Here is a 17,333-nt window from a genome sequence, read left to right on the forward strand (position 1 = left end):
AAACCCTCCCAGCGGCCTGAAAGTACATTTGTGATAAATGATGTATACACAATACAAAATGAAAACTAACCAAGGGATATTTTGATTGCTTGTTATTTAATCATATGTGGCTTACGACATGATAAGTGGGTAACTAAACTTTTGCAACGTATAATGAAATATTCTTTTCAATTTTTCGCTTTGGTTAGATGGGACTGGAAACCCCTTTGGATAATAGATGGATAGCGGCAATAATTATATCAACATACAATATCATGGGATGATAACAGTACATTTCCAATAGGTGGAATTGAACTTCTAATGCACTTTAACAACCTCGGCTAGGATGTGAACCGAGAGAAATCAGACTTTCTTGAGGTTAATCCAGGATCACATCCATACCTACATTGTTGCCTCATATTATACTCAATAGTAGTTACCTTCCTATCACCTTTTGTATATTGAAGTGAGGCTTAATTCAATTGTCAACATAAATTATGAATACAACTTTTCTCAAGATAGAGATACCATTTTTTTCTATTGTTTCCTATTTTTTTTACAAGTTTCCACAATCTTAATATTTTTGGGATATGAAAGCAAGTTTGAAGAATGAAAGGTCACACTTTTAATGTTATTTTGTTTACGTTTGTACTAGCGAGATTTGGCATTTTTCATTTTTGTATGGATTGTGGGCCAGTAAGATGAGCCAATAAGAGTATTTTTGCTTAAATGCAATAGTATTTCAGCCTTGACTCCAAATGAGTTTGACGCGTTTCACTCAATCCAAATTCTGCCGAGAATTTTCATCAAATATTAGGGCAGTATGTCATTGAACCTTAATCAATTCACGTGGAATCCCATATTGTAGCATGATTGGTGAAGCCATCACTGGATGACCAATATGGGCTGCTCAGTCCGCCAGAGAAAATATGGGACAATCTTTCATGGTGGCTACATATGCCACTGATTTGATGCTATGCAATCCAACCCTGCAAAACTAGTATCTAATTCAAACTGCAAAAAATGCCAATTCCTACCTATCAGAGATTGTAGTGTAGCTCCTATTTTCCCAATAGGCTCTGCGCATTGGAATAGTGCCTACAGCAGTAAAGGCCTAGGCCAGACGTTAACTAGGTCTACTACTGTCGATACTAGACTTAATTTTTGGGTTTGCCAGCTAAGCTCAGAGTTCGCTAGAAACTTTCTCGAATGTTCAAGGAAGGATTAACTCCCCTGATTAGACAAGAAGGGATTTAGTTTCTGACAACCATAGAACATGACAACTTTGCTCTCCCCTAATCAAGAGTCAATCTCGAGAGTCGTGTGAGCACAAGGCAATTATTTTACTCAGTCAGTACGTGCATTCTTAGTCTCATCAGAATGTAGAGAAAAGGAAGAGACGGGCGTGTTCAATAAAAGATGTTATTTATTGATCAGTCTCTTTTCTCGTACAAGAGAAATGGATCGATATTATTGCAATACTTATAGTTAAGTAAAGTGCATACATTAGAAGCAATAGTATAAAATAATACTGTAAAAACATTGATATGGTTTCTGAGCCATATGATGTTTCAAATGAATAAAATATATTTACATACACATACACATTTGACTAAACGTACTCAACTGGTGTTTCTAAATACGCCTACCCCGTGTACCTGACCTAAGTCTAATGCGTGGGCGGGAATAGAAAGTTACAGTTTAGTTTAAGTTTGTTTTTGCCAAGTGAATAACTAAAGAATTCTCTAGGAGGGGTTATTCAGTTCTGTACCTGGAATTTAGGATGAATGAGGAATGGTATCTCTTTCTCTGCTCTCGATATTCCAGGCTGCCTGCGAGGGCTACCCAGAAGCGCCGGTGCTGGGTCTCTCGGCTTGAGATAGCAGCGCGTCTCTCAGCGCGTCAGGAAGGCGGGGCTGCTGCCTGCGGGGTCTGCTTCTGCTCTCGGCTTCGGCAAGTATGGCTGCTCCGTCTTGTCACCACGCGTGTGTTTGCATAGGGCAAGGTCGGCAATATTTATACCTTAAAGGTGCCGAGATTGACGTAAGGATGGACATAGGTACGTCAATAAAGATGTCATACGACTTGCTCGTTAGCACATTCTTTACTAAAGTTCTCTGTGAAATCAAAACAATGGCCGCACGGATTATCCAGGTTGTCATAGGTTTGATTTGTTATGAGAACGTCGTATGCCTTATCAGGGGCTGGAGGAATGTCGCTTGTCTAATTAGATCTCAAGCGTTATGACCTAATCAGATAACACGTTCCTGTGCCGTAGTGTGACTGCGTCAGATAACGGTATCTGCATCATGGGGGATTTCTTGCCTCATGGGCTGACTGTTAGTTAACTAGCTAGTAAGTTTAACCAGAATAGGGTCAGGAATAGGGGGATCGAATCAGAACCTATAGAAATACACGACACCCACTCCACGCTAACTATGGTCATATCTACTAATCTATGCATAGTATAACATAGTACAACATACTATAGAGTATAGTGTATACCTTACCACCCCAAAATACATAAATGCATTTTGAAATTTTCAAATATACTGAAAAAATTGCAGTCATATATATTGTATGCACTTAAGCTATGAATTAAATGCAAAAGTAAACACGCATTGTTATGCATTATTGCTTGTTGGTATATGAGAAATACACATGAAATGGCCCTTAATATGGCTATACAGAAAAAAGTCGAAACCATTTCATCACATAAAATCTATTGCGAACATACCAGCGGGCAGCTAAAGTCTATAAAGTCTATAAAGTATCTAAAATAGAAATCTTAGTTCTCTAGGAATAGTCTCTTACTTTAAGCAGAAAATCAGTGTCCCGGGAAAAAATATATAGAAAAATATTTTAGGGGCTTGCTGAAAAAAGTTGCTGTCCGTGAACTGGATTGTAATTGTTCATGTGACTTTATTTTTAAAGTTGAAGGCCGAATTCAGGGAACGCCGTGTGCGAGTTTACTCAAAAGTCTCTATTTCTGTTCCGGAGAGAACATCATATCATTCAGGCTTTCGAAAAAACTGTCAACAGCTTCATGGGAAAGTTCCTCTAAGTCGGAAATAGGGGTAACCATGCATTCATGCGCATGATTGTCTCCATTGACATTCTGATTTGCATTGCTGACAGAAGGTCGTACCTGTTCGATGCTGCTTTCATCTTGAACTTCACTACTCTTCAATCGCAGTGGTGAAGATTCCAGGAATGCCGTCATCAGAATTGGCAGCCTTTGAGGGCAGCACAGTGCGTGAACCTTGGTAGGAACCAACAGTGTATCTGCATCCACCGGCGCATCCGATTGTAGCGTCAGACAGGTGTCTAACACGCATTCTTCTCCGCATAGCAGACACCTTAGTACAGGTAAAACACACCTTTGCCACATTGGTCGAAATGATAGAAACCAAGTCATGTTTAGGTCTCTAAGCCGGGATAGTCCCAGGATTTTTGATATCCGGTCCCGGTATCCAATGGCTAGGATCGTATCTTCCATTGTCGCGAGAGTTTGATCTGTGACATGGGTTGCCATAACGAAAAATAAGGACTAGGAATAGGATTCCTGCAATTAGTCCTAGGATCAGGGGAAGTCCGCCAAAAATCGAATGGACGAAGTCTGGAAAAATACCCAGTATGGCTTTGAATGGTGTTAATGCCATCGAAAATACTGTCTTAAATACCTTTGAGACCCCTGTGGTATCAGAAATATTTAAGATTTCGCTCAGGATTGCCGCGAAATGTACGGGGGAATTAGTTGATAATAATGTATGTATCTCTGCAGTCGTCCTTGCGACTTGTAGATCATACGTTTCTTTAGATGACGTGAGCCTTGTAGGCGTCTGAAGAAGCACTGTTTTCATTCTGCTTAAAGTGTCTATTCGAATAGAAGTAATTTTCAGACCGGGCCATGCCCTTGCCTCCCTGTCTGGAAAGGAGCTGGGAAACAAAGAACGTCCACAGCACTTGACCTTCGCCGTCGTAGTGACGAGATAAGGAGTCCCGGGCATAAGACTACAGCATCTGCGGTCTACAATAAGAATGTAACTCCCATTATAGAGTCTTTGAAAGAATGGTTCTATTTCAGTTGCAGGTGCGCCTTGCTGGTGACATGAAAGGTTGTATGAATTCCCTTCACAGGCTCCGTGCAAACTAATACCGTTACACAGAAGCGTGCCGCTTAGTGACATAGCACAATTGTTGCCACTAAGAAACACTTTCTGTCCTTTGTTACTGACACATGCATGTGAATAGGGCAGGTTCCATGTTGTTTTAAGGTACCCCTTTCCCAATTTCTCGTACATGCCAGCCTGTATATATTTTTGGCAGTATTGAAACCTGAAGGTTGAGATTGGAATATTTATGATTCCGTGGATTATCCATTCACTGACAGGTCGTTCTGACATTGTCAACGGTAATCTTTCTAGTTTTTCAATGCTCAAGATTGTATAATCAGCACCCTTCTGAGCCATACCGATTTGTCTATCAGTAAGGTTAAAGATTTGGAATAGTGACGTTGTGTTGATTAAACGCCAAGGCACATAGCCTGAACGCAGATTTTGTAACGTCCAGCCAAGCTGTACAATAGAACGCAATTGTGACTGACCATGTTGTAATAACAGTAAGTCTTGCGATAATATATCGATTGCTGAAGACACAATGCTGTCCAATGAAAAAATTCTGGAGGACAGAGTCATTAACCCATTGTCCACTACAGAAAGTGATTTTTCCAAATTAATACGGTCAATTTCCCGTATTCTTTCTGCTGTCTCAATTTGAGTAACCTTCCAGGCCTCATTGTATGCTGCATATACAGAGGCTGCTATGAAACGCTTATGACGCTGTTTGCGTGGTCCCAGTATGAAATCACGCAAGTCAGCACCATCAGTAAGTAAAGTTAGGTGTTGCTTAATTTCAGGCAGTGTGGAAGTTTGTAGCCATTGAAGGCATAATTTGCCCACACTGTAGGTTGTTATTATCCCTGGGTGATGTCTTTGGGGATATCTAGGGTCTGGCCTGTTCATTTTGAAACCCTGTGTTTTATTCAGGAATCTATCTTGACAGTTATTTGTATCTGTGGGCCAGATCAACCATTGTTTCCAATCAGGATGTGTTCTGTTTTGGTTAAGTATATGGTTTATGTCTATTTCTTCATCTGTTTCAGAGTTATTGCTAAACATTGTTGGCTTTGGAATAGACAGGTTATTTAAATCTTTGATTTTGGCTAAGCCAAGACAGGTGGTTTGTTGAACGGTGTCATTTAAAAATATCATTTGTTCTGGGATCATGCAGGCTCTAAACAAAGCTTCTAAACCCTGTACTTGCCATTCCTTTGTACCCCAAACACTTTTCAAATCAACATGTTTGTCCCAATAATCAAATCCAAAAGTATTCATTTTTTCAAAGAAAGAATCTGAATATATCAATTTTGTGTTTGTTATCATGGTTTTCATCCCTGTCTTGTTTGACAATTTGTAATAAAATGTTTCAGCATTAGTTATGTTAAAACCTGAAAAATATGAATATTTGCCATACACGGTTCTAGAGCTCCCTTTTGGAGGTGTAGCACAATGTTCCCATTGATTAAAATTTAAAACATTTCTAGGTTGTGCAGATTTATGCAAGAAATGGTTACCATAATGGTTATAGCAGTACATGCTGTCATAATTTGTAGAACCCTGCAAATAATCATGTTTTGTAAATTTAGCAGACATTACTAAGTCAGACATCATATTGTTTATACTTTCAAAGTCCCAATCATCAGCAAATGAGTTTGGTTTTGCAAAGTCACTCAAGGAGATCTTGATTTGGTGTGGATATTTCAGGATCTCGACAGGACCATAAATTTCATAGTCAGTGTTGTCCCAGGCTACCCCACCAGATATTGGAATTGCTGTGAAGTTGGCTGAAGAAAGTTCTGAAGAAAGTTCTCTTTTCTCGACGTGTGAAGATGTGTGTGGTTTGAGGACCAAGTTGATGTTCTGACTTGCTGTGTCCATTTTAGCATATTTTCCCTCAATGAAGCGTCCCAAGGTAAATACCATGATGAGCCAAAGTATGAGGATAAATGCACCAAAACCCACCCAAAATTCAATCCATGGAGAAACTAGATATGTTTCTTTCAGTTGTTTCAAAAGTTCCTTAGCTTTGTCTTTAAAGGATTTTGATGATGGCTGTGTCTTTTGTTCGCTGAAGCCTTCAGAGGAATCATCGAAGTTGATGAAGTAACCGGATGCAGTTCTGTCAATTGTTCCAATTGGTTCAGGATTTTTGTTTCTCGCATTTTCACTTGGTACTTCTGTATAGGTTGGTGTGTCTCTGCTAAATGTCTTTATTTGGGTTTTCAGAGGTCTAAGTTCTATTGCATTGTTGCATAGTCCTTGTTGTTCTTCCGTAGGCGTTTCGAATGTGATGAGCCTCTTTGATAGGACCTCTGTACTGGTAGCAAACCTTGGTGTTCTGCTACTTATTGGGAGTCCACTTGGCCTACTGTTTGTTATCGGCCACATGTTGTGGTTTTACCAGGTCGATGGATACAACTCGGTTCTCCTTTTTTCCAGCAAGTGGCGGTAGTACAACTGATCTTGTCCCGTTGACAGACAATACAGGAACTGCTTTTCTGTAAGAAGGCCCAAATTCCTTCTTTACCGCGATCTTCTCCCTGACTAGATCCCCGACTTTTGGAATCCAGACAGGTCTTGCTGGGACAGGTGGTGATTCTTCAGTGGTCGTTGGCTGTTCTTTCAACTGTATGTTGCTCAGGTCTTTTCTTGTTTTGTTTAAGTCCTGCAAAATAGCCAAACGGTCTTTGACATCAAAGCTTTTTTCTGTTACCACTGAAGTCTGACTATCAAGGTCAGAGATCAACATCCTAGTTCCGAATAATAATTCGTACGGACTGAATCCCTTCAGAGAATTTCTTGGCAAGTTATTAAGACTACGTTGGACACTTATTAGATGTTTGACCCACCCAGCTCCCGAACCTAATATCCTTTCTATTATAGATTGCTTTCTGTCTTGGTTTTTTCTTTACACCATCCCATACCCTCAGGAAGGAAGTGAGAAGATTCCCGCTGGGCTGTGCTCATTTGGCCATTCTTTCCCCCCCAGGCTGGATTGCCTGAGTGAAAACAATGGTCGAACGTAGCATGCTCTTAGCGTATATGCCATTTAGACTCGCAAATCTTGTATAACAGTCCGGACGTCAGCCGAGTGTTGTGGATCTACATTATAAGTGGGAACTAGCCTGTATATGTTAATCGCAAGCCATTCTTTTTAGTGGTGATGTTATCTGCCTTGATACGACGAGGTATTAAACTGCTTCTCTCCCCACTGCGATCTCTGTTGCAGTTTGGGCAGTTTTTTACAAACATGGTGTAGTGCAGGCTCATGCCTGGCCACCAGTACCGTGATTGTAATTCTTCCAGAGAATCTTTTAATTTAAGGTGTCTGAGACCCTCGCCCATGTGTGCGTCTGCGATTAACAAGTTTCTCCTGTCCTTGTTTGGAATCACTCTATCCCCCACTCCAGGGATTCGAGCAAAAGGAATGGAGTTTGCATCTATGATGTATGTGTAATTGAGTGGATAGTTGATCGGTAACGCCGAGCAGTCGCCTTTTGATGACGTTTTTACTGCCAGCAATGTTTCGCCGTCAATGTATTTTAATGTACGCTTTTTTCGATCTACGGGAGCCGGTTTACTGGCTGCCGCTGCGGCTGTTTCAGCCAATGAATTCCCTACAACGTGAACGCCATCACGCTGGTGACTCAGTGAGTGTGTCACGTGAGTCTTTGGTAGTTCTTTTTTCAAAAGAGCTACTTGTTCCCAGAGAAGTCTCTGCTTTATTGGTGCATCCGTGTCATCTTTGTAATCGTTCTGAATCCAGGTCTGCAAATCCTTGTTATATGCTTTGACGCAGAAATATGAATCTGACACTATAAGTGTCGGGAATTCGCGATCCGCATTATCTAGCGCCATTTTCAAAGCTAATATTTCAGTTTGTAGTTCTGAATTAGTTTCTACTGAGTGTGATTTTGTTAATAGAGGTCTTAGTTTACCTCCGTGCCACACTTCTTTTGTAATCTCACATGTGGGATTGTATGCATGTTCTCCCCAAACGGAGGGTTGAGCATGTCCGTCTGTATAGATTACACAGGCGTAATGTCGTAGAGGCAGAATGTCGATTGGCAGAGGATACGTTTTTTCATATTTTAGATTTTTTAATTCTTCTAGTTCTGGATCAAAGAAGTAGTATACTTTGTCCGTTGTGATTGAATTTACCCATTGTAACCATTCTGGATCCAATGTTGTTGTTGGTAAATTACACGGTGTTGTTAGTGCCTCGAAGGCTGATTCAGCTGTTCTGACTGTGATATGTCTACCGTCAGCTATGTCTTTTTCTCTAGCTATTGCGGTTTGAACTGCTTGAACAATTTTTCCTTTGTTGTTGAATCTCTGTTCAGCTTTTGTGTACAAGTGTGATCTGAATGCAATTGGTACCTTTTCTCCCTCATTAGAGGTCAGGTATGTGAATCCGCATCTCCCTGGGATGACTCGGATCACAAGGTTGCGTGTATTATCACGGGTTTCTAATTTTGTTTTAATTAGCATGTCTGTTTGTAAGGATCTCAAAATTTCTGTGTGTGCTTGAGTCCAACTGGATCTTTTAAAATCTGGTTTAATTAGATCGTAAAGGGGTTTGACCCTTTCTGCGTAATTTGCAATATATGTTCTTCCGAAATTTAGGAAGCCTAGAATTGACTGTAGGTTTTTTAGTGTTTTAGGAGCTTGGATTACGGCACATTTCTCTAGGAAATTGTCTGCCAGGCTTTTGCCTTCACTTGATAACTCATATCCTAAGAATAGGACCGTCAGATGGGCAATTCTGGACTTTTTGAAGTTGAATTTGTAACCCTCTGCAGCGAAACCAAGTATTATGGTGTTCACTCTTTTCAAGTGAGTTTCCAAGTCATCATCTGTTAAGTAAATGTCATCGACATAAGATAATGCTTCATCATCATATAGTTGTAGTAATTCTGTTACTCTTGCTGAGAATACCCCCGGGCTGTTCTTGTACCCCTGGGCTAACCGACAGAATTGTTTTTGAGTGCCATTTACTGAAAATGCAGTTAAATATCTGCTCTCTGGTGCTATGTTTTGACAAAAGAATCCGTTGGAGATGTCCAAGGTTGTTTTGTATTTTTTGCGCACTATGTTATTCATTAGTGCAGCACTGTGTGAGTTTTGCACTGCAAAAGTTTTGCAACATGTGTTAAGGTGTCGGTAATCCAAAACTAGACGGTACGAATTGTCTGGTTTGGAGACCGGAAACAAAGGATTGTTCATTTGTGAGGTGCAAGTTTCAATCACCCCTTGGTATTCTAGCTGATCTAGTATTTCATTTACTTGTTTTTTAGCTTCTTGCTTAATTGGGTACTGCCTTTGTGCAGTAGGTTGTGATTTTAACTGGACTTTGTGAGGAGGAGAATCCTCATCCCATCCTACATGATTTTTATATAAAGCAGGTGCTAAGGCCACTGCCCACTTTCTAGCAAGTGTATATTTTTTATGAATCGGTATTTGATTCGAGAAGGCAGGCATAATTACTTCTTCGCCATGAGGGCACTCCCTGACAAACTCTGGTGGCCAGTCTTTTTCAGCTAGAAGGATGTCATAGCCCTTGGATAGGTTATCCCAAAATAGTCCCCTTATTTTCTTAGTCTTATCTCCCTCTATACGTAATGTTATCTCGTATATTTTGTGGGGCTTGCTAACTCTGGTATCTGCAGTTTCCACTTGAAGGTATTCATTCGTGTCCACTGTCTCCAGATGATTCATAAGGACTTTGCGAGCTATGCTCACCTCTGCTGCGCTGTCTAGCATTGTCTGAGCCCATTCTCCGTTTTTCAGTTGTGTCCTCAGTATTCTCGGCATTGTTAACTACCTTGATACTGGCTACCTTCTTTTTTGGTGAATTATTATTAAAAAATATTTTTTCTGGACTTGTAGTCAGTTGCGGTTTTACTGGTATTCCACCTAGACTATCTCTGCCTAGTTCTTCATAGGATTTTTCTATGATTCTGGCAATTTCAGCTGGTTGGTCTGCTATATCTGTCTCTTTTAACCTCTGGCGGATCGCCACGTTTGCTGCTTCACCCTTTATGTTGGCTAGTAATATAGCCGAGACCTGCTTGAAGTCTTTCAGTAATTTCATACCGAGAGTTAAAGCAGGTTCTGGACCGTATTCATCTTGAATTTGTTTTAGCACATCTGGTATCACCGAAATGGATGGAACACCGTGCGTTTTTGTATAGATTGAAGCAAAGACTGTACCCCAAGTGTCACAGTCCTCAATGTGTGGTGCGATTCCCATTGGGAGACATATAGTCAGAATCCTGTGTTTTTCTAATGGGGTGGTGTCAGGAAACACCGCCTCTATTTGGGTAATTTTCTGTGCCAACCAGAATGGTATTTGTTCCCGTTTAGCTGGAACTTTACCTAGGCAGGATTGGATGTTCTGTGGTGTGATTTTATTTGTGTTCCCCTGGTGAGGGGTCAGCTGTGGAATTTTAATCGCTGGCTGAATTGTTGAAGTCCGCATTACATACTGAACTAATTGTCTATGAATTTTTAGTAGTTGTTTTAGCTGTATTAATAGCTCTGCTGCAGGCATTCTTTCGATGTCTGGATGTGGTGTGTATCCGGCTAGGACCGGCCACGTTGCTCCTGGTCTTCCTAAAGGACCGAGCCTTGTAATGTGATTGTTATGTATTAGGGCGCCATCAAATAAGAGCAAATGCTCTTGGAATTTGAGTGGTACTTCCACCTCCTCGAAAGGAGTGTACTCATTAGGAGGTTCCTCTACTTTGTAATAGTGGAAGTACTTTGTTACAGCATTTGCTGCTGGAAAATTTATCCATGTATAGTATACCTCTGTCTGCCGATATTCGTGTGCCTCGATTACGAATATGACTGTGCCACCTCTAGGTGTCAGTCCATTTTCTATAAGTTTTAGAGTTATAGCTCTCCTTTTGGCGACCTGGATGAGTATTATATCCGGGTCTGCATCGAGTGCTGTAGTATCAGCTGCTGCTATTTCAGTAGCTAATCTAATTGCCTCTCTTTCTTCATCACTCTCTGCCATTTTACCGACAGGAAGCTTATGTCTTTTGTTTGCAGATCAGGTTTCTTTATGGAACAAAGATTAGATGCACAATATTTTGGAACTGTTTTATCCTTCAACGTTGACTAGACCAAGAACCATACATAGGAGTTCCCTCCTGCGAGGTTTTGGAGGATATAATAACCTTTCACCCACTCCAGACGTCTTTGGAGTATTTGGGAAAAGGGGTCTGAGTGAGAAAGCATGACTGAGTTACTCTAAATGTCTTACGTTAGTTTTATCGCCCTTTCCAAACGCGTTGGGCGCCATGTAGTGTAGCTCCTATTTTCCCAATAGGCTCTGCGCATTGGAATAGTGCCTACAGCAGTAAAGGCCTAGGCCAGACGTTAACTAGGTCTACTACTGTCGATACTAGACTTAATTTTTGGGTTTGCCAGCTAAGCTCAGAGTTCGCTAGAAACTTTCTCGAATGTTCAAGGAAGGATTAACTCCCCTGATTAGACAAGAAGGGATTTAGTTTCTGACAACCATAGAACATGACAACTTTGCTCTCCCCTAATCAAGAGTCAATCTCGAGAGTCGTGTGAGCACAAGGCAATTATTTTACTCAGTCAGTACGTGCATTCTTAGTCTCATCAGAATGTAGAGAAAAGGAAGAGACGGGCGTGTTCAATAAAAGATGTTATTTATTGATCAGTCTCTTTTCTCGTACAAGAGAAATGGATCGATATTATTGCAATACTTATAGTTAAGTAAAGTGCATACATTAGAAGCAATAGTATAAAATAATACTGTAAAAACATTGATATGGTTTCTGAGCCATATGATGTTTCAAATGAATAAAATATATTTACATACACATATACATTTGACTAAACGTACTCAACTGGTGTTTCTAAATACGCCTACCCCGTGTACCTGACCTAAGTCTAATGCGTGGGCGGGAATAGAAAGTTACAGTTTAGTTTAAGTTTGTTTTTGCCAAGTGAATAACTAAAGAATTCTCTAGGAGGGGTTATTCAGTTCTGTACCTGGAATTTAGGATGAATGAGGAATGGTATCTCTTTCTCTGCTCTCGATATTCCAGGCTGCCTGCGAGGGCTGCCCAGAAGCGCCGGTGCTGGGTCTCTCGGCTTGAGATAGCAGCGCGTCTCTCAGCGCGTCAGGAAGGCGGGGCTGCTGCCTGCGGGGTCTGCTTCTGCTCTCGGCTTCGGCAAGTATGGCTGCTCCGTCTTGTCACCACGCGTGTGTTTGCATAGGGCAAGGTCGGCAATATTTATACCTTAAAGGTGCCGAGATTGACGTAAGGATGGACATAGGTACGTCAATAAAGATGTCATACGACTTGCTCGTTAGCACATTCTTTACTAAAGTTCTCTGTGAAATCAAAACAATGGCCGCACGGATTATCCAGGTTGTCATAGGTTTGATTTGTTATGAGAACGTCGTATGCCTTATCAGGGGCTGGAGGAATGTCGCTTGTCTAATTAGATCTCAAGCGTTATGACCTAATCAGATAACACGTTCCTGTGCCGTAGTGTGACTGCGTCAGATAACGGTATCTGCATCATGGGGGATTTCTTGCCTCATGGGCTGACTGTTAGTTAACTAGCTAGTAAGTTTAACCAGAATAGGGTCAGGAATAGGGGGATCGAATCAGAACCTATAGAAATACACGACAAGATGCACTTTGCTTATTGACAACTGTTGTGACACATTGTTTTTATGAGTATCTGCCAAATCTGGGTACTGAATAGAGAGTCTCAATTGGAAATGCTGCTCTTGTGAATAGCAACATTGCTTTCCTTTAGGGATTGTTTGCTCAGACTGCACATGGAGTCTGTTTCTTTCTGTTGGACTAAGAAAATGTGCACTCAGTTTTAGAATTTGATTTTCGTCATTATTTTACTGATGGACATAGCCTGCCGTTTTAATTCCATGATAAGTTTCGCAAAGTTAGGGCAAGAGGGCAGAGACTTAGTTGACGAGAGGGCGAGTGTTAGACCTGGCATCTTTGGCGTGGTTTTCCCCTATCTTTTTGCCTCTACCTCCTGTATTTTTGATGCTGTGCTGGATTTCGTTTTTGCTGGTTTAGATGCTTTCGACACTCTGCCACTGCTGATCAGTGCCAGGGTGAAAGTGCTCCCAATGTAAATTGGTATTATGATTGGATATACATGATTGGCATATTTGTATCACCATAAAGTCCCTAGTAAAGTGCACTGGGTGTGCCAGGGCTGGTGATGACAAATCCTACTAGTGGGCCTGCAGCACTGATTGTGCCACCCACACCACATGAGTAGCCCTAAAATTGTGTCTCAGGCCTGCCACCGCAGTGCCTGCATGCAGTCTGTGAACTGCCATGTCCTCCTGGTCAGTGTTCCCACTGACCAGGCCTAACCCTTCCCTTTTTGTGCACATTGGTCACCCCTATGGAAGGTCCAAGGTACCCCCATGGGCAGGGTGTAGTGTATGTGAAAGGTAGAGCATGTACTGGTGCAGGTGACATGCTCTGGTAGTGAATGGCAGCCATTTTCGTTTTTCACTATTGTAAGGCTATCTTGCTCCATAGATTAACATGGGGATGCTGGCTACAGTGGCTACCAGCATTTCTTCTCATAGGAACAAGATAGGACATAAGAGTCTAGTATCCCTGAACTCAGAATTTAATAACACATCTTTTAGGAAAGGTTGTTTTTAAATCCTGTGATTGAGAACAGCACTTTTAGAAAGTTGCTGTTCTCTTGTCTAACCCTTCTGTGTGCCTCGGCCTGTTTGTGTATTGACTGTGTGCTTTGAGAGTGACAGGGGCTGGGGATTCCCCAGGAGGCTGGCTGAGTCAGCCCTAGGCTGAATGACTGCATTTGCAACTTGAGTGGTGGGAGGAGATAGCACCTGGGCCTGAATAGGGCTGTGCCTGCCTTCCACAATGCTGGCTCCACCTCCTGCTGGGCGGCTGACAACCATGCCCCTCACTCTGAAAGGAAAGGAGAAGCCAGAAAAAGAAAGTGCTCAAGCAACACCCAGAACTGGTTCAGTCCGGGCTCAGGGCCCACTTGCACAAAGAGAACAAATACTTTTGGGGGTATAAGTACAGGACCCCTGACAACAGAAAATTAGATCATCCTGGAATCAAGAAGGAACCTCTGCCAAGGAGAAAGCTGAAACTGAAGAAGGAAGATTGTCCAGGTGTTGCTCTGCTGGATTGCCCTGCTGTTGCTTTGCTGCCAAGGAGTGGGGAAGGACTTTGCTTTGTGCTGTGTCCCCTTGCTTGAAGGAATCTCCAAGAGCCTGAGAAGAGCTGGCTCCCTGTTCTGAAGTCCCAGGAACAAAAGGACTTCACCCCCAGCTTCCCCTGAGCTCTACTGAGAGCGTTCTGTCCTTCCTGGAGTGCTTGGCCCATGTGTGGTGCCTCTGGAAGTTGTACCTGTGTTGGGAAGCTGGAAACTAAGCTTGAGAGACTTTGCTAAAGAAAAGTTATCGCATCGCTCGCTGCGGAGCGCATCCCCGACAGTGCGAGAAGATTCCCGCCGCTACGAAGGTCGAGATTGTCGCAGCGCCTGTTGCCGTTGTCGGAGCCGTCGCATCCTTCGTTTGAGGATGCACCTGATCGGTGCGGGAAGTGTAAACATGGCTGCGAGTGTCGTTGCAGAGCCTGTCGTCGCAGGGAGAGATCGCCGCACCGCCTGCTTGCGGACCGCATCACGTCTCTGCGAGAGTCATCGCCGAATCCAACGCACCGAGGAGCTGCGAGAGAGAAGATCCCCGCTGGTCTGCGCATTGTCGCCCCAGAGATCGTCGCACCGCCAAAGATCGTCGCATCGTGCCTTTGCGAGAACAAACTTCCTACGGAACCTACACACCGGAATCAATACAAGTGGCCTTCCGCCCCATACAGACCGGATTCGTCGCAACACGCCCGCTCCTGCAGCGGGGCTGTCGCAAACGCCTCCCCAAGGTCTCAGGAGCAACGCATCACTTGTTTTCCACCGCACCAGCTTCTGCTTATGGAACTTTGTCGCAACTAAAGGTACTGTGAGCTAAACGTGACGCAACTGTGAACTTTTCACGTAACTGTGGATTATTTTATCGCAACCTGAAGAATTTTTATCGCAACCTTAAGAACTCTTTTGAAACCATATTCTTGAACTGTGTATGTTGGATTTTTGTCATTTTGGTTTTGTGTAGTTTAGATTAAATATCTTTAATTTTCTAAAACTGTTGTGGAGTCAGTTTGTGGTGTTTTCACTGTGTTACTGTGAGTGTTGGTACAAATACTTTACACATTGCCTCTGGTTAGCCTAGACTGCTCGTGCCAAGCTACCTAGAGGGTGAGCAGAGGTTATCTCAGAGGGTTTCCTCCTTACCCTGACAAGAAGCAAGGGTCCCTATTTGGACAGTGGTACCTACCTCTGCCAACTAGAGACCCCCAGTTCTAACAGCGAGTAAAGAGTCTACGAGCACAGGAAGCGGGATAGCCACCATTACACGGTAACAGCCACGACCCAACCATATTGGCTGACGGGCCACACCCTCACCTATTCCCCGGCAAGAAGAGTGTCTTTAAGGCTGAAAAAATGTCAGTCTCACAAACACACTTCTTTTTCAGCTCAGGCAGCCAGGATCTAGACATGCACTCAACATGCAAGATCCTGGTTGCTTAAGCGGAACTTAGCAAGGCTGAGGATTTCAAAGCCCTGTGAACGTGACCTACTGAGCCTAGCAAATGTGGCTCGTGCACCCCCCCCCCCCCCCCTCATGACGAAGGGGAGTGTCACTGATTGCCTGGGACCTTGATGCTTCCGTTTTAAGCCCTGAACTGCCCAGGGCCAAGTGTCAATCAGTGACAGCTCGTAACAGATTAGGATGGGGTCAGCAGTCTCACTAAAGGCATCACTATCAGTGACGAGTGAGGGACTGCTGCCTTCCCTAATTGGCTGATGATGAAGGAAGGGAGGGGAAGGCAGTAGTCACAACCCTCCTTGGAGCTCTGAGGCTTCCCACTTTAACATGAAGGTACGTTTTATGTGTTTTCTATGTTTGGTGCATGCGTGCATGTATACAAGAGTATATGTGTATTTGTTAGTGAGTGCTGTGAATGGGTATTTGTGCGCAAGTGTTAATCCATGGGTGTGAGTATGTATGTTTTCATGTGTGACCCCTCACCTCCTTTCCTGGAAAAATTACCGGCCATCACTGGTGGATGGGGAGGGCAGAAGAGGGAGAGAGGGTGTGGCATAATGGCCAGAGCTGCCTACTTTTACCTGGTGTGCTATATTCCAGTCTCTGTATTGGCTCGACATACTGTGATTCTGGACAAATCACTTATTCTCTCTGTGCCTAAAAAAACAAAAATGAATGTGTTTGTGCATAATGTAACTGGTGCTCGTGTAGCGCTCCAATATCTTTGGTCACATTTGTGCTATGTATAACTGCAAAGAAGTTAGAGTGGATGGAACAAGGAGGGCAGAATAGAGTAGACAGGAGGCATGCACACAATGAGCAAGGCAGACAATGAAGAAGTGGCTGCAGAGGAGAAAGCATATGAGGAAGTGCACACAGGTAACAATGAGATGGATGGATGGATACAAAGAAGGCAATGGGTCAGATAAACACCCAATGGACAGATTAGAGTCCCTCACAAAGGGCAGGTCCATATGATTGCAAAAAGAACGAGGGAAACTGTGATGGGAAGAGTTTGGCTGCACAGAGGGTCAGGCACAAGGAGATCACAAGGATTCCTACCCTACCACCCTTGCCCCAGGTGGATCCAGAGTGGAATGAATAGCACACAGCAATAATGTACAGGAAGGTTCAAGCGGTAAAAGCATTAAAAAACGTATTTGCGCATACAGTGCAAATTTGGGAACATTTTTCTTTAGACACGGCTTGCCCAGTGACTGGCCCATGTTTCAGCAGAGCAAACATTTGACATCAAGTTTTCACACACGGTGTCATATTTTCAAATCTTTATTCTCTTCTTATAGCATCTTTCTTAGCCTTTGAGAAGCGGCTTGGGCATTTCACCAGGGAAATATTGCAGTGTAATCAGGACTTTGGCCAATTTGCACGCCCTTAAGCAGCTTATTTCCATACAGCTCTTCAGCTCTTGTAGTTCTCAGCAGATGGTCGTAAGCAGCAGCTGTTTCGGAAGAGTTGCAAGCAGTTCTTGGCCACAAGACACATTGCCTTTCTTGGCAAGGGATTATCTAACAGCAGCAACTGTAATT

General features: G+C 42.8%; 1 protein-coding gene across 2 annotated transcripts in view; it reads left to right on the forward strand.

Annotated features, from left to right (window-relative positions):
- The window catches only part of PRKCA (protein kinase C alpha), a 1,411,833-nt gene that overhangs the window by 1,055,328 nt on the left and 339,172 nt on the right, over positions 1-17,333 (forward strand). The window lies entirely within an intron of this gene.

Source organism: Lissotriton helveticus, chromosome 7 (assembly GCF_964261635.1).
Source record: "Lissotriton helveticus chromosome 7, aLisHel1.1, whole genome shotgun sequence".
NCBI lineage: Eukaryota > Metazoa > Chordata > Amphibia > Caudata > Salamandridae > Lissotriton > Lissotriton helveticus.